The 19,083-nt window shown below is 35.9% G+C and overlaps 1 long non-coding RNA gene across 4 annotated transcripts in view; it reads left to right on the forward strand.

The window, feature by feature from the left end:
* The window catches only part of LOC140624528 (uncharacterized), a 268,997-nt gene that overhangs the window by 143,593 nt on the left and 106,321 nt on the right, over window positions 1-19,083 (forward strand). For all 4 annotated transcript variants that reach the window (XR_012024002.1, XR_012024005.1, XR_012024003.1 and 1 more), the window contains one exon: window positions 35-135. This is a non-coding gene — a long non-coding RNA (uncharacterized lncRNA). The remainder of the gene's footprint in view (window positions 1-34; window positions 136-19,083) is intronic.

Raw genomic sequence — 19,083 nt, forward strand, 5'->3', positions numbered from 1 at the left:
TTAACCCTCCTTCCTTCCCTCTGTTCTTTTCCAGAGGTCAGAACTGTGCTCTGCTCTGCTCCCCGGACCTGTCCTGCTTGGTTTCCCCCTTCTCACCCATGTGCAAGCTCCCCTGGAAAGCCCTAGAACATACAGGTCTGTCATAGTGTTTGCTTCTTGCAGGACCTGCAGTGACACAGCAAGAATTCTACAGTTTCTTCAGGTCTAATTAAACAGTTCTCTTCACAAACCTCATCCCTTTCACTTGGCTTTGATCATCTTTGGAGATGGTGAGGTTTGACAGGAATGGCTCTCCCAGTGATGGAGATCTTCATATTGTGGTTGAGGCCTGCGTAGAATCACATTTTGTTTCTTTATTCAGGCCAAACAACCCTACCTGTGGTGAGTCTCCCGTAACCTGAATATACATATTTTCCATTTCCTGAGTCTTCTCTAGGTTCTTAATGTATCCCAGCATGAACACACAAGGGCTGAGCATGCATCTAGAGTACTCTTACCTAAACACTTTATCTTAAAATCTCACTTAACCCTTCTTTCAGTGGGGTCACTGCCTCCAGGAAAAATAAATTTGTTTATATCCCAGGTCTACAAAGCTTTGTTACTTTGATGTTAATTCTACCTTTATTTTATAAATTCTGATTAGAAGCAATGTGGTTGCTTAAAGTAAAAACTGTGGTTGATTATGCTCTAACGGGGAGGGGGGAGATCTTGCAACGAGTTTAAAAAATCAGCAAAGCGTTATTGTGATGACTTACATCATAGTTCAGTAACTACAATTTCAGTTCTTCTTGAAAATATTCGTTAAATGTTTATGCCCACAATCATGGTTGTGTGACTGTAGAAACGCATTTTATAGCAAGGGGGAAGAAATGTTTCTACGGTCGTGACTTACTATCCACGGATCCTGTCTCTTGTGTTGGGAGTGTTGGGAGGCCTCTACAGCCTCCAACATATAAACAAAGATGGGAGAAGGGCCATGGTGTGGAAGTTACATGGGCATTTGGAAATAATATACTGAGGTTTTAGTTAAGTTTAAAAGGTGCTTTTAAAAAAAATAAAAGGTGCTTTAAATTTTTACTATCACGGTGTCCACAACGTTCTGTTGTACTTATGAAAAGAATGAAATTTGGAGGTCCATATTCGCATAGTTTAATTTTAATGCCACCATCTACTAGCTTTGACACGTGGGTTCATCATGGATGTTCCCTGGGTCTGTTTCCTCACCTATGGGACCAGTCACATTTGAGGGCCACTCCCAGCCCTACAAGTTGAGCAAGTGTGCTGCACCCCCACACCCTTTAAAAGAAATGTTTTCCAGGTATTTGAAGGGAACATCTTTGTTTACTTTTCCAATATAAATCCGTATTGGAGGGAACAACGCATAGGGTTGTCCAAATTTAATACCTTTTTCTGAAGAGAGGTGAAACATGAACTTATTTTCCTCTGATTCAAAAGTAGGGTAGTTTTTATTTCCTTAGTTTTTTCACAGATAAGTGTTCCACCCCAGACTACCTTTATATCGTTAGCACCATACTAAGGTTTCAGAAAGTTACGGATTATTTTCCTTCTCTCAATTTACATGTAAGAACTTCTGAAATATTAACACATTCTGGAAGGTTCGTTCCCCTGTATTACCATGCGATTTCTGAGCAGGATTAGTTTTTGTCTGCTCTGTAACATTCTGAAAGTATAATAGGCTACTGTGAAATAATATAGTAAATATTTCCTCTTCATGAATTCTTATATTCTGACAGGTTTTTCCCCCCAGAAAACCCAGAAGATGAAATGCAGACATACACAATTAATGTCAGTTACAGTTCATAGAAGCACATGCTTTCCTTCCATTGCAATAACTGAACATTTAGGAACTGAAGGGTTTACCATCTGTGAGCTATGTGTCGGCTTAGCTGTCTGAGATCAAGCTTCGTGTTTTAAATATTGTGCTCTGAGGAAAGCCCACCTCAGTCTCTGAATGCCGTGCTGTGGCCACCGTCAGATACCACAGTAAGAGGAAGACCTTGCTTGTCCATCTTAAAACTTTAGCACTGGCTCTACTCCTCACCCGTGACATGGGTCTTTAATGAAGTTAACCATTATATTTAGTAATGTTCTGAATTCTACCAAAAAAAAATGAGCACCGATGTACCACATTTAGAATTTTTAGATAATTACATAAATAGGACCATAAAGATTGCAAATGTCATACTTAAAATTGATTCCTTCTACACTGAGGTTTAGAATCCTATTGGATAGTAAACACTTTCTTATTAAGCATTTATTTCAGTTAATTTTGTTGCAAACTAATAAAAATAGGTGCCTTGGGTTTTTCTTTGTTTTAAAAGATTCCATTAAAATTTAAATTCTTAAAGCCATTATTATAATGTAAATTTGTTTTAGTAGATAAAGACTTTGATTTGCCATAAGCCAGATTTGCCATAAAGGAAGAAATTAGTTTATTGAGTAAGTATTTGGGTAGAGTGGTGTTTTGGGTTGTGTTATACATTCTGTCTTCTACTTAGCGTTGAGAAAGATTTGATAACCTAGGACAAGATTCAGAGAATTAAATAGTATCTGTACACATAAATCGTATTTAAGTCACATATTCCTTAAAAGTACTGGAGCCTGGTAGAGGTGAGAATCCAAAGGCATACCTTGCTTTCTATTGTGCAAATTTGGAATGTGAAAAATTGGAATATTTTCAAAGGCCAAGATTGGAAGTATGGTCACTGTTAACACCTGTTCTATAGGGGGACAGATTCCTTTCTAGGATTATGATATTGCAATGGGTAGAAAGTTCCAAAAAGAAAGTAAATATAGTTTCCTAAGGATTAGTAAGACTTTCAATGTATACTGAGTGCTTCTAACATATGGTACAGATGGATTGCAAGCTACACCTGGGTGATTGACTAGTTCTAGCATTTGGTGTTTATGTTGTGATTTTAAAATAGCCATTCATTAGTCTGCTCTGTGTGTGTGTGTGTGTGTTTAAGGTGTTTAAGAAAAATATTATTTTACAATTTCACAGAATATGGAGAATACTATATCATAGAAAATTTAAGAGCACAAATCACTGCTAGTTGTTAGTCACTGATTCTTAATACCTACTTAGTCAACATGAGGAACAGATGGCTTGTGGGAATATCTTTTTTCTTCTGCAGTGTTCTAAAATGGAGAACTTATACTTCAACTTTTTAAATAAAAATTCTAATCCCAAAAAACCTCTAGCAGCAATAACTATGTATTCAAAGGTACATGCTAAGGAGTGGTTAATTGTAGCAGAAAGGAAGGTTATTCGACAGTCAGCCTTATCTAGCATTTGTGATCTTCGCCTCTGCAACTTAAACCCCATATTTTCAGTTCTGAAATTTTTGCTCACTTGGAAATAAACTGAACTTTTTAAAATGAAATAATTAAAGTTGATTTAATAATTCATCATTAACATAAGATATTAATACATATTAGTTACATTCAAATTAACAGAATAACCAATGATCTGCTATGGGCACATATAAGCCCTTTAAACCTGAGCTGTATCACTCAGGAGTGCTCATGTTTAGCAATAGGATAGATATTCCTTCAGAAAAAAAGAACTGTGCAATTTGCCCACATGTAAAGCAAACCCCAAACATCACATCATTTATCCATACACATTTCAATCTCTATCCATAAAATATCAGAACTTTTTTTACATAAGATAACGGCATTATCATATGTAAAAATCCAAGATAATTCTCAATGTTACTAGTTATCCACTCAGTGCACAAATTCCCCTCATTGTCACATACCCATTTTTTCAGTTGGTTTGTTCAAATCGGAAATCAAACAAGTTCTGAACATTGCATTTGGTTCGTATGTTTCAAGGAACTTCAAATCAATAGTTTCTTCTTGCTCTTTTTATTGTAATTTGTAAATGGAAGTCACTAGAATTTCCTATACACTGTATATTGTATCTCTGTATTATTATTTAACATAATTCTTTGTCCCAATTTGATGAGATACAAGTTTGAATTTTTACAATGAAGCTGTACAACTGGGGCAGTATATACATCAGGCAGCACATATTATTACCTCTTTTGGGGGGATTTTAGTTGGCCATTGGATTTAGATATTATCAATCTGATAAATCTATTATGAAGTCTCTGTTCAGCTTTACAGTTAAAGATTTCCATAGCCATGGTTGATCATTGCCTCCATCCAACAGTTCATTCAGGGATTATGCCTATTTTTGTTCTCTAAAAATTCTATAAAAAGCTCTATTTTGGTTCATACAATATGTACATTGCGGAGATCACAGCTATGTAAGTGGGAGGATGATGACAGTTTGTAACGTTTTGTTCTTCCTGGAGGATGGGAGAAAACAAGCATTTCATTAATGTGTGTGTGATTTCAATTAATCAATACTGTAAATGCAGCTGTTTTCCAATATAAATGACGGTGGAGTCAACATTCCTGAAAATACTAATGTGACTCCTGCTACCATGGAGGAAGTAGCTTATTTTAATTATAAATCTTGATTCCTACTCTAGGGCTAAGTATACTGACTCCTTGGTGCATTTAGCACCATTGCTCATCCATTCTACCTTCTGATTCTCATGGCAATTCTATGCCATCAACAAGGAAAGTATCATTTCTTCTGTTTTACAGATGTGGAAACCGAGGTCAGGAGAGTCTAAATCACTTTCCACTCTCATCCAATGAGAATGGAACTGGGATCAGATCTTGGGTTCCCGGTTCAAAATCCAGTATTGTGGGGTTTTTTTGTTTGTTTGTTTTTTGTTTGTTTGTTTGTTTTTGTTTGTTTTTAAAATCATATCATACCTGAGTTATCTCTAGTTTCAGGCTGCCAGGTCATTTGTTTATTTATTTATTTTTTTTTAATGTTTTATTTATTTATGATAGTCACACACAGACAGAGAGAGAGAGAGGCAGAGACACAGGCAGAGGGAGAAGCAGGCTCCATGCACCGGGAGCCCGACGTGGGATTCGATCCCGGGTCTCCAGGATCGCGCCCAGGGCCAAAGGCAGGCGCCAAACCGCTGCGCCACCCAGGGATCCCAGGTCATTTGTTTAAATTCAGTAATACAAGGCAGCCTGGTTGGCTCAGTGGTTTAGTGCCACCTTCAGCCCGGGGCATGATCCTGGAGTCCTGGAATCGAGTGCCACGTCAGGGTTCCTGCATGGAGCCTGTTTCTCCCTCTGCCTGTGTCTCTGCCTCTCTCTCTCTGTGTCTCTCATGAATAAATAAATAAAATCTTTAAAAAAATTCAGTAATACATATGTATAAGCCATCAAATTAGTATAAAACTGATACATACTTCATTTGAACAAGTAGATATTAAATAATACACATAAAATTAGAAGTTGCTTTTAATAATTTCCATGGGACCATTAAAAAGTAGTACCTTGGGATCCCTGGGTGGCGCAGCGGTTTGGCGCCTGCCTTTGGCCCAGGGCGCGATCCTGGAGACCGGGGATCGAATCCCACGTTGGGCTCCCGGTGCATGGAGCCTGCTTCTCCCTCTGCCTGTGTCTCTGCCTCTCTCTTTCTCTCTGTGACTATCATAAATAAAATAAATAAATAAATAAATAAATAAATAAATAAATAAATAAATAGTACCTTTCTGCCAATTTTCATTTTTTGTTGTGATTTTTGTTGCATTAACACATTCTCAAAACTTCTGAATTTCTAATATGTGAGAGATGCAGAGAATAAGACATTTTATCTCCATTGGAGGACTTCATGGTATGGTGCAAGAAAAGAAGATAAACCAGTAATTATAGCATAGGTTAGGAAGATGATGGGTTTTAACTTTCAACCATTGACAATTTTAAAGATTTTGTAAATTTATTTATTCAGAGAGAGAGAGAGATTGGCAGAGACACAGGCAGAGGGAGAAGCAGGCTCCATGCAGGGAGCCGACGTGGGACTTGATCCCGGGTCTAACCATTGACAATTTTGATTTGACCCTAAATTTCTGTCTCTCTTATTACTGTCAGTATATCAAATGAACAAATGTAACTTGCTCAAAACACATAAGATACATTTTACAAATACAGCCAGGGGCTTTTGTTTAAGCAATCCTACTTGTTTTTAGGTGTCAGACATGGCTAATCACTGCTTTGAAATTTTCTTCGGGTCTTTCCACCTGAAGAAATAGTCTTCTCTTGTTGGTTTGAAAGGTTCACTCTCAGGTAACTGTTGTGTCTGAGCATGGCCTTACCATTGGCCCTGTCACCAAAATAGGCAGATCCAACTGTCGGAGCAGAGTTCAAGGCTAGCTTTCCACAAGTCCAAGCTATCAGTTTATACTTGGCTCAAAGAGTTTGGGACACATTTCAAATCTAGTAGGTATGAGTGTCTGTTTCTGGGGCCCAGTTCCTACAAATCTCTGATAATAGTTGATTCCCAAAGTAATGGATAAAAGCAAAATTCTCGAGGGTTTCCTCAGACACTAGAGATTTATTTGAATGACTTGGATGGCATGTTTTCCCTAAAACAAACAAACAAACAAACAAAAAAAACAAACAAACAAAAACAGCTAAGTTATCCACCCAGAGGAAAACCACATTTTTGTCTAGAGAAACCAATAAGACACAACACTAAATGATATCATGAAAGAAAAGTGAGGGAAAACAATAATACAGACATACTATGAATACTAACATACTGAATTAGGTGAATTTTAATGTTATACGTGCCTGGCCTAATGCTTGCAGTGATAAGATGAAGATTTTGGTCTTGGAGATGCTCTTAAGCAGATTGGAAAACCGTCTATGAGATACGTTATTTTCCTTGGTGTCTTTATCACTGACCCCTAACTTTTGTGTTGTACATGAGCAAAATTTTTAATCAATGGAAAACCCAAGACTCTTCCTAGTCTCTAAATCACAGAAATTTTATGGAAGTGTCTTTAGATCTCCAAAACATCTTACCATTGTTTCCTGGTATGTACTAACATATATATGTACACACGTACACACACACACACACACACACACACACACACACACATATACCACCCCTCAATATATATTTATTAAACACTTTATTACCACTTCTTAGAAGAGAATGCCAAATTTCAGAAGCTAACTACCTTAGATATCTGAGCAAGTTTTAGGTATTGAGTATTTCTGACTCAAAAGCCAAAGTTTTCATCTGTTTCTTAATTTCAAAAGGCAAATGTTATCCTTCTACAGCAGATATAGTGATTTTCCCTGAGAAAACTTTAGTTCACCTGGTGACTGATATAAATGATGAATTTGCTGAGTCATGTTGTTCTATTTGTTTAATGTGGGTACACCAGATGGAAGTGTTGAAGTAGGATAAATGAGATGTAAATACCATGAAAACAGCATGTATGCCTGGCTAGGGAGATATAGTGAGCACATTTTGATAAGAGGTTTCCATGATTCCCTTCCCAGTAGCTCCTTAGGAATGTTCTGATACTGGAGTTTAATGATTTCCCTAGGAACAAAAAATTAGATCAAAAGAATATTTTGCATTGGCTTTACATTTTCTTTTTCAAATTTTGTGAGGAAAAGAACAATTTGAGTATCATTTTCTTTTTGGATAGATTGTGGCACCTTGGTACTTTTTATTCTAATGTGAAAAAATCGTAGATACATAGGCATAGGTAGCTGGAAGACCTTTACATACCAACTTTCTTTTGAGGAAGGCCATTATTAAGACTATAAAGCTTTTTACTGTCCTTCATTTTTTATCTCCAGAAAGCATTTATTGGCACATTCACAGTGCTCAGAATTTTATACCAGGCAAGGTGGGCAATAATGAAAGAAGATGAAGGCTGAGTTCACAACTGGAGGAGTTATAGAAAGCTACCTAGGGGCAGCCTGGGTAGCTCAGCGGTTTAGCGCTGCCTTCAGCTTAGGGCGTGATCTTGGAGTCCTGGAATCGAGTCCCACATCAGGCTCCCTGCATGGAGCCTGCTTCTCCCTCTGCCTGTGTCTCTGCCTCTCTCTCTGTCTCTCATGGATAAATAAATAAATCTTAAAAAAAAAAAAGGAAAAAAATAAAACTACCTAATGTGTGTGTACTCATGACTGTGCACCATAAACTTCTAAATATCCCTACAGCAGGATCCAGACTTTTCCACTCAGTTTAGGTACTCTGTGGATACTCTGAGCAGGGAATGGATTTGCTTCTTTTTCCCTCAACACAGCAGAATCAAGGGCACAGCTCCATGTACTACGCAAGTTTCGCTAAAATCCAGCTGGAGGATCCTTTACAAATTGTTATTATTTGGCTTCATGGTCCCATTTATTACCATGGAGGTTGAAGCTTTTGCCATATTGATGTACATTTTCCTAAGTGGTAGGAATTTGAAAATATCTGTCTTCAATAAACCACAAGAAGTGTATTGTCCACTGTGATCTTTTTGAAGCACACAATAAGAAGTATATTTTTCATTGTGATATGTTTTTGTAACCACCTAAGTATATTTTGTATTGTGAGCCATTACACACACACAGACACACACACACACACGCACACACACCACTAACACAAAAGTTTCAAAAAAATACTATGTGCACTGGACTCCAACATTTTCTTTACTTGCTTGTCTTATTTTAATTTATATTCCTGCTCTTTTGGAGATTATTTTAAATATACTAGCTGCTACTTAGTGAATTTATTTCATAACCTGCTTATGCATCTGGATTTATTGATTGAATAACTTTGTGCTAAAGAATTTGCAGAATTGGAAAAATTACATAAATAATCTTCAAGTAGAATCTATTTGATGTTCATAAGAAAACAAGAAAACTTATATGCTCAAGTAAAGAGTCATTAATTTAGAAATTAATTAGGTGTGGTCAGATACAATTTGTAGTTTGAATCATGTTTTCCCTGTGCCACATCTCCAATGTCTAACATGGTTACTCTAGTTACTCTAGGAGTTTATAAATGATGCATTGAATTTGGTTAAAACCAGTAATGTGGTTATAGAAATGGATAAAAGTCAAAGATGAGAAACTAGAATGGAGAAAGAATCCAAATAACTTGGGTACTTTTTATATGTTTGACTTTAAAAAAGAAACAGAGTAACAAGATTATATGATTTTTGTGGATTTAATTTGGAGAGTAAAGGTAAGATTTTGAAAGAAATATTAAGTTTTTAGGAGTACATGGCTGTGCCTAGTGTTTGATAGTTAGATTCTTCAGGAGAATGGACATTAGGGATCATCCAAAGTCCAAACTCTTTCCCAATTTAAGATTTCCTTTTGTTGTATCCTCATATGTTAGCATACTTTTTGTAGTATCCATCTTTCCATAAAACATTCTAGTAAAAGGAGAATGCACTTGAATAAGCAGTCTGGTCTGTTGTTCATTATCTTGAATTACTGTAGGGTTCTTCTCTTTCTCTAACTGAAATCTGACTCCTTGTTATATCCACTTCTTTTCCTTGGTCTGCCTTCTACCATAATATAAAAAGTTCTTTGCTTCATTTATACAGTAGCCCTGATCACCTCTTGGCCATGTACTTTCAATATTCCTCAATGTCCCTGAAACTCAAAGTTAAAAGTGTTAACAAGGCTGACAATGTTAAAAAGAAACTGAGGTTATGAAAGGGAATGAAGCATTGAATAATCACAGAACTAATGCCCAGTTCTTCAAAATGTTGTGGGCAGTTTTTCATGGTTATCAAATCAGGACCTCTAGTGTTTCTAAAACTATGCATATTGTTGACTTCATAAACCAGTTTCAACAAAGTAATATTTATTGAGAACCCTTATGGAAAATGGTTCTGTGTTAATTGAAGGTATAACATATTTTTAATGGTTTCTTTGCATGTGGGAACCGCTTCTTCCCAAACGATTAGAGAGCTCTTAAGCACATTTGCATTAATATCATCATTTGTCTAAAAGTTTACTGAAAAAGCTGAGCTCCTCCTAAAAAGAGATGATCTCACGTTTGAAGAAAAATATGTTTCCCCATTAAAGTGACATAGTTTACTTAACTGTGTTTTTTCCCTTAAGAAGTAGTCTGCACGGTGGAGTCATCTTTGACCCAAAATATTCACCTCAAGATTTTCTATAATATAATCCTTAGTAATAAAGCATTAGGCAGAGTAGCTAAATGCAATTTTAGAAAATAGTATTGGAAAATTTCCAATAATTTTTAGGCAAAGGATACTGGAAGTGTTCACTCTAATTCTCAGAGATATGCATTAATCACAGGCTTATGTATTTTTAAAGTATAAATCATTTTTTAAAACTATACATCATTTGTATATAGAATTCCAATAATCTGAAACATATGAAATTTTGAAAGCTCACAATCTACTAAACCCTAGCGATTTTCAAGGAGCATTTGAAAGACTAATGATGGGTAACAAATGTACAAATGTCACTAATCCTCATTATAATGCAGTCATAAAAATATATAAAATCACAAATATACAATAAAAGAAACAAAGATATTGAGTTTTACAATCTCTGGTCTTTCTAAATCTCTTGTAATAGTTTCTAATCAATAATAAAGTATATAAATTACACATATATGTGTTTTCTTTTTGGTTCTCCAGCCTTTAGTCAATCTAATAATGGCAATCTCAAACAGGCATACTGCTAAGAACCAGAAAAGTGAGGAGTACTGCATTGTGGCAAAGGTGGTAGAAAATGAGCTTGTTCCTTTAAAAAAGATTTAAAAGTGTGTTGAAGATCCCAGACTGCATGCCCCAGAAAATGACTGAAGGCTATGAAAGAAAGTATAAACAATGTACATTCATTCAAAAAATCATAAATGATGAAGGAAAACAAATAAATGCTTAGAATCAGGACAAATAATCTTGAAAAAAAAATTAGAGGACCTAAGTTTTCAACAAAATAAACAGGCAGGAAGATTGTGTGTATGTGAAGTTACAGTGTTAGAAGGAGAAAATATTCAGGCCTAATAGTGACTTTAACAGAAATGGAGAAAAAGAATTAAGGTAGAAGACTGGTAGCTGAACAGCTGAAGAAGCACTTTGCAGAGGCCAGTACCTTCTATTCATGTTGAGTTAGATGCAGTTGTTGATATTTAGCCATGTGTACTTACAAACACAGCCATTTCAAATAGCTTCCTAGTTCAAAAAAGTTTCCTTATCTGAGCTCTAAGAACTACCGGTAGTAGGAAAGCCGGCTCTTGTGTCCCAAGGCAAAACTATTGAAGAGCAAGGCCTAGTGGTTAATCATAAGAATTTACATCCGAATTAGGCTTTTTAGGTGACTTTCTAACGTACCCTACAGTTTAATAGCCATCATTTGTCCACCATTCATGGCTGAGAAATAGTCCTAGTACTTCCTTTTGTACTTGATCCTCTGGCTTGACCCTGTGGATTCCTAACCCTAGGTAGCCAAGCTTGGGAGCTGACTAGTAGTTATGATTTATTTTCGAACAAATCAAAAGCAATAAGCTCTGCCCAGACATGGCAAAATGGTAATCAACAGAACCAATTATTTTCTTTTTTTCAGCAATTTTAGCCATAAATATAGAAAAATAATCAATTAGTGGAAGATATATTTATTTATTTATTTATTTATTTATTTATTTATTTATATAAACATAGTGGAGAGATATACAAGTCATACTTACAGAGAGTGTTTAAGAATCAAGAATGTCTACTTCTGAGAAACACTCACATTTTTGGAATTACGAGAGCTACCATCCAGCTAGAGCTGCATTTGGAGTTCAAGAACACTTTTGTATTCCTAAACTTGGTAATACGATGGAACTTCTTACTATTTCATTGTGTATCCTTAAATTTCTAATTTATGAAGTGACTGAAATGGGCACTGTTCACTTCAACCATAAAAGCAATTGAACGTCAGTGTGAAGTCCAGACCAAGATTTTAAAGAAAAGTGAAATGCTTTAATTTTAGAATAAGAAGGAAGGAAAGCCAAGAACTGGTTATTTGAGTGTCTAATCAGCCCTAAGTAACTGAGTTTGATATACCTTTTGAAATAAGATTAAATAATATGAACTTTCATCTCTTTCCTCCCCACTACCAATCTAAAATCTCAAGAAAAATGTCCTGTTATCCTGCTTGTTAAATTAAAATTAGTCTACATGGCCCCAACTTCCCTTGAACTTGGAAGCAAAATCTCCAGTAATGAGGTCAGAATTTTGAGTGATATTCTTAGCCCATTGCTTTAAATGGTCAGAATCATTGTGATTAGGATTCCAGTTTTCCTTGGTTGCAAGTGAAAATGTTTAAGCACCAAGTACTATGCATGGTAGTGAAGAGAGTCTTATTTTAGGGGACACATTGAGAACATATTAATGATTTTGGCTGAAAAACCAGCATTGAGGGAATTTTGCAAGGGATAATATCACAGACATGCATACACAGTATTTCTTGAGAACTAAAATGTTTTACTTATTTTATTTTATGGCCTTTAAAGGCCATAATTTTCCAATGTGGCACCTCTAATTAATTTTCAAGAGTTAGTCCAGAATCTACCAATGTGCGATAATATCTGGGCTTTCCTTGATATTCCAAACTTCTTATACTTTCTGTAAGAAACCTTCATCTCTCAACTTTTTTAACGGCACTATTCTGTTGTTTATGAATTTTGGAAACTTCAGAGGGATTAAAATCCATAATAACTTAAAATAATTGTCACTACCCTAGTTTAAATGGCATCTCTTGATCACTAGATTTTTGTAAATGGTTTCTGCTTCTATTCTTGTTTACTACAAAACATTTTTTTTACCAAACAGCCAGAATGGATTTTTGAAGTTATAAGCTGATTTTGTCACACACACACACACACACACACACACACACACACACACACACACACATTTCTCACATAAGCTACTTAAATCCATTAATGGTTATCTACAACTTTGAGAATAAAATACGAACTTCTCCTTGGAACCATCTCTCCATCTTATGCAACTGACCCACACTCCCTGAGCTCTAGCTTGATCTCAGCCCTAGAATTTTGCACTGATTTGCGTTGTACTTGCCCTAGGAGAGCCCTAACTTGGATCTTCCTGTAGCTGACTGTGGCCTCAGCCCAAAGACCTCCTCAGAAACTTTTTCTCTGACCAATCCATATAAAGTGGCTTTCCTTAGCTACTCTCTTTCACATCAGACCAAGCTTAACAAACTTTGTTCTCCTTCCTCAGGCCCAGCTGCCAAATGCATTCTTTTGGTTTGTGCATTGATTTCTCTTCCAAGTATGTGGTCCTGGATCGCAAGTCTGCTTTTACTCAATGGCTGTAATATGAATCACAGCAACCGTCTGCTGAAAACATTGCTTTCCTCGTTTTCTTCAGAGGGGTGGTGGGCCTGGTAGGGTCTCTGTACAAGTGGATACTACAGCATGATTCTGAGGAAGAAGTTAAAAATCATTAATGGTTGGATTTTAAAAATACAAGCCTACATGAGAAAGTCAGTGTCATATGTGCTTTCTGAAAGGCAATTATATTCTTTAAATTGATATTCCCAAGTAGGAATTTATCTGGAGGAACTACCACAGACAATAATACTACAGACAAATGTGTAAAGATCTATGAATATAGAGCTCAGTGCAGGGGGCTGCTTAAAGATCTATCCATAGTCATTAGTTCAGTAAATTATGAGACACCTACACAAAGAAATAAAATGTAATTCTTTAAGTGTAGGGTGTACATATATATATTCATATTGACATGGAAAATATTTTTACAAAATGTTGTTGCAGGGAAGAGTGGGTTGCAAAACAGCATGTATAGAGGGGAACTATTTATTTAAATTACTTACTATATATTAATAAGGACATTTTCATATTGAACTGCATATCCTCATAGATATTCAACGGAATTCTGTTAGTGGTTGGTTGTGTCCAGATTGTGCAATTTTTACTTTCTTCTCTATACCTTTCTCTAGTGATTTATTTTACAACTAGTATGTAGTTTTGTGGTTAAAAAAAAAGTGAAACAAATAACTATAGAAGAAAAAATACTGTTACAAACTGCAAGATGGGGAAATATATAAGTGTGAGAAAACATGGAGGACTGCGTGGCCACGTGATTTTAACTATGCCAACATATACAAGAAGAAAAGATGTGAAGGACTGGCACAAAAGCAATAATTGTGTTGGGATTATAGGATTAAGACTAAACATTCATATACTGCTTAAAACTTTTAGTAATGCTGCATTATTTCTATAATTGCCAATATTTTGAAAGACTAATCTACATGTACCTATTGATCACTTAGCAGAATTTGGGAATTCATACAAGTGTTGTGGGCTGGGGACTTGGACAAAAAACGGTTGGAATATTAAAATATGCTATTATTTACATATTATATATTTATATGCATTTATATACACACATATATACCCATCACCATGAATTGCCATGAAATATATGCATTACCATGACATAAAGTGCAATAAAACTACAATATTTGAAGTCTGCAGAGAAGTAAAGTCAGTTCTGAATTCTACTCTAGTATGTCTACACATAGGTAGAGTTTTATCTTGAGGACCACTTTATACTTTGTAGACCGAGGAATTTCAGAAAGAATATAGACTTCAAAGCTTCAGTTCATGCTACATTGGCAGAAGCACTTCCTCTCCTACTTGGTTCACCACTTTGAACTATATTAGTAACTAATCTAGTCACCTTGCAGGATCTAATGTGGGGCATATATGCCACAGATAATTCTTGGTACTCTAGAAGAACTTTGATCTTGTGCTGCCTTTTTTAGTAACTAAAAGAATACTTGGGAGTGAATCTAGTGGAAATGTTTCTATACAGAACAACTGTCTCAGAAAATATTCTATGTGGCTATGATGTATGTTTTTTTTTTCCTCTGGCTTTAATGTAAGAGCAATTTCAATTTTGTACCTCGGTATATATTCTATATCTACTAGTTCATTCATATTCTTTACATCTCTGAAGAGTACATGTAATCATCGCTGTATAAGGTATCAGTAACACTGAGGTTGGCATCAATAATTAAAAGTGATTTTAAAACAGATTGTAAGCATATAAACCTATTCAGTTCCAATTTTTGTCTTTTGGAACTGAAACTCAGATGTCCACCAATCACTTTATAAATCAGTGAGTGTTTGCTTTTATTGCTTATAATATGAATGAATGAAACTTTAGAGAGCCTACACAATGTTGGATAAACAGCACATCACTTATATTGCTTTCATGGATCTTTTAAATAAGCCATTGCATTTTAAACAATAACAAATTTTTCTCCTCCTCCATTATTCCTACACGTTGGGCTCTGTTACTGTTTAGTCTATATAGCATCATAGTCTGAGAAGATGCTGGATAAAGAGTACTGTCCAGATAAGGTAGCCATTTTTCTTGCAAGTAGAATTAGTAAGACAGAAAATTGAACCAAACATTTACTGAGCTTCTGCCTTATATTAAGCATGTTGCTTAGCATTGAAAATATCAAGATAACAAGACAAAGTACTGTTCTCACGGGCCACTAGGAAAAACAAAAGCTGTACCTATAGGTAGACACACTATGATAGGAGGAAGCTTCCTGAACATGGGAAGCTATTGATATGCATGGATAGCAGGATGCAATATAATGTAAAAAGTATTCTAAATAGAGGTTTGTGTAATGTACTTGCCTGATTATAGAAGAGGACATAATTAACTTTGTCTGGGTGACTGGGAGAGAATTGGTCCTCAAAGAAAACTGCAAAACAAATAATCTGAGCCGGACCTCAAATGATGAGTTAGAACATTCCTGGAAGACACACATCAAGGTATGAAGAGAAGAACTGACTCTCCCATGTCATGGACTATTCCATGTGATGGAATGAAAATGTCAACTATCTAACTAATTTTAATTTAGTATATTCTTACATTAGTGGACAGCTTCAGTGGTTTCATTAGCATTCCATTTGGCATCTCTGCCCTTCCTCTAAATTCTACGAATTTATTAGGTTTCTTTGCCTTTTATGAATTGTGCACATTGACAACAGAGGCGGTTGGCCATAGATGAAAATATGTCGAAAATACGCTGGCGATCTCGCAGAGGTTGGCCAGCATCTTGCTCTACATCCTGAGTCTTTTCTTTTTTTCACTGGCAAAGTCAAATTACTGGAGCCCCAAACGAGGAGAAAGAATTGTGATCAGTCAATATAACTGGTATGAAAAACTTCCTGAGAAAGTTAATTTCTCAACTGGTTCTGCAGCCTGGCTCTGGTCTCAGTGGCATCAAATCACACTGTTACACATCCTAATATGGTTTAGTTTCTTCTAAGTCTGGGAAATGTGCAAGTGTTAATATATATTTTGGGGGGCATGTTCCTAGATCATAAGATAATGCAAAATATTAGATCGACGGTGAGAATACCGCATAGGGAAGAACAAATTCTGATATTGATACTAGAATTAAGCATATGTTATAAACTCATGTGACACAAAAAGGAGCAATTGTACTTAGCAAGGGGATTATGTGTGTGTATGTGTGTGTGTACGTGTATAGAGTAATTATAAATTTAGCGTTAATCTAGGTGAGTGAGCTATATTGGGTCAGGGGTATTTCACAGTCTTAATTTAGAACTGCAAGTCAAAGGAAAAAGTCTGGTTTAAATGCTTGTATTTGACCATTGCCAGGAGGGAGATATGGAAATGCCAGTTTTGTCTGACTCAGAGAACGACAATAACATGTCCAGAAGAATAGCCAGAAATATGACACTGTAGTTGATAGAAACTTGTGTCCCTTTTATAAAACAAATATACTATGAGTTTTTTTCTTCAAAAAACTCTATGACATTGCTATTGCCTCTGGAGTTCTTGGTAAAGCACAAGAACTTATTACACCTTATTCATTAAATAAAATTCAAGAATTATTCCTGAATTTTTAAGTCTAGGAGAGGCTGGAGTCTATTTTATGTAGTGGAGGCTTCCTGGGGCTCTTTGGTAATCTGTAAAAGCTGCCATTGTTTGGAGAAGCTGTGAAAGCACTGGCAGCTGTTGATACGTGCGAGTAGCAGGAGCAACTGCTAATGGCTGAGAGAACCACTGAGGTAGCATAGGATCAAGGAGACCTTGTTGTTCAGTGAGACCCACCTAACCATTCACCCTGGGGGGTTTCTTATATAATTTTCACTGAAGGGAGAAAAACAGTAAAGTCTCACCAGAAAACCAGACTGCGATTCCAGCTTAGGAACTATGGGTAAGGATTGAAAGCAAGAATGGTGTGTATAGGGAGGAAACTGGTCTTCTGATTCTGGACTGGATAATATGGCTTGTGAAGAAAGACTTCAATTAGAAACTAACTTCCAAGCATTCTTTGGTTTAATTCTTTCCAAGTATTTGTAGGTTCACAGCTACTGTCTGTTCAACACTATCAGAGCCAAGAAAAAAATCTATTGGTCTAGATCCTAGCAGACTAATGTTATTCCAACTGAGCTACAGTTATTTTTTTTTAAGATTTTATTTATTTTTTCATGAGAGATACAGAAATAGAGGCCGAGACATAGGCAGGGAGAGAAGCAGCCTCCCCCTTGGGAAGCCCAATGAGGGACTTGATCCCAGGACCTCGAGATCACATCCTGAGTCAAAGGCAGACGCTCAACCACTGAGCCACCCAGGTGTCCCTGAGCTAGAGTTATTATTAAATTTTCTCTTTAAGTAGTTATGTCTGTGAGAGACGTAACAAATTTGCTTCAAAATTTTCATGTCTTCTTCAAATTGGCCAGATTTCTTTCCATGTATTATGCAGAATGGGAAACCAACATTACCTGCAAAAAAAAAAAAAAAAAAAAGAGTGAAGAAAGGAATAATACCTATTTCAGGAAGAGTTATGGTAGGAAGTATATTTATAAGTGACAATGAGACCATATCTGCCTACTAAATTCTTAGAAAATCTGAGTATTCTCTAAATAATCTTGCTCCCAACTGCCGATCGACAGAACTACTCTCTAAATAGGACTGCTCTCAGAACATTAATCTTGCAAGAGGAGATATGCAAGAGTGAAAATGGTCATTTGTCTAAAGAATGGACCCAGGACTGTTTAGGAAAGATCATTTTGTTGTTGTTGTCTATAGGCATTCCTGTGGCCCAGTTTTATGTGGATGTGGGCGACCATCTGTTAAGATTAAAGTCTGCTTAGGTTTATTGTCATGAGAGGAGGAAAATTTTATTTTTGGCTCATTTAATTATTAAAACATATGTATCTGCCCTTAGTCAGTAACACAAAATTTCAGCACTCGGACTTCTTGCCAGAATGTAGTCTCAAATGTGCTGTGGTGAATACTACCCAAGGAACATGTGATCTATCTATTCATCAAAATCAGAGTTTCACAACCTTTTCTAAGCCTATGTTCCCATTTAATAAAAAACATTTCCTAGAGAGTCTCAAAGCTTATCTATTGAATATAACTGTTTTCTGCATATTCCTACTGATCTAGAAGTTGTGTTTTACTTTCTATAGATATTGTATTTAAGAAATGGGGATATTATTTTAATTTTACGGATATTAAGTAATATTTTAAGTTTCTATATGCTTTATAACTCCTGCTCCCCTCTCGAGATATGTCTTCATACAAGCAGGTGATTAACTACATCGCCAATTAAGAACCATTCTTCAAGATGTCCAAGATACTTTAAATGTTACCTTTGAATCTAGCAAGACCATCATGGAGTTGTACAACTAGCTTGCATTCCTTTCTTCTTCCTTAACCTGAAATGGAATGAAGGAATTTTCTATTTTGAATTTTTCTATTGGCTTACATTGAGGGACTTGATAAACAAAAATTATACAAACTTATAGGATATTGTTGAGGATAAAATCCACTGTATCTTACATATCCTTTCATAAAGACATGAAAATATATACGTGGCAGGGGGGGTATGGGGAGCAGAGACTTTGCTTTTCCTAAAGGACAGTTTTGTCTGTTTTATCTATACATGCATCTTGAAATCGTTCTCTTTTCTTCTTTTCTTTGGCTACTGGGATCATTAGTCCAAACATAAGCTCACCTCTTTTAGTTGTACGAAATTTTATTGTGTATATTTTATGCAACCTAACCTCTAGATGGTTATTTTGGAGTCACCCAACCAGGGACTAGAATCCTAGTTCTTGGCATTTACTAGCCCCAT

Source organism: Canis lupus, chromosome 34, assembly GCF_048164855.1.
Source record: "Canis lupus baileyi chromosome 34, mCanLup2.hap1, whole genome shotgun sequence".
NCBI classification, from domain to species: Eukaryota; Metazoa; Chordata; class Mammalia; order Carnivora; family Canidae; genus Canis; species Canis lupus.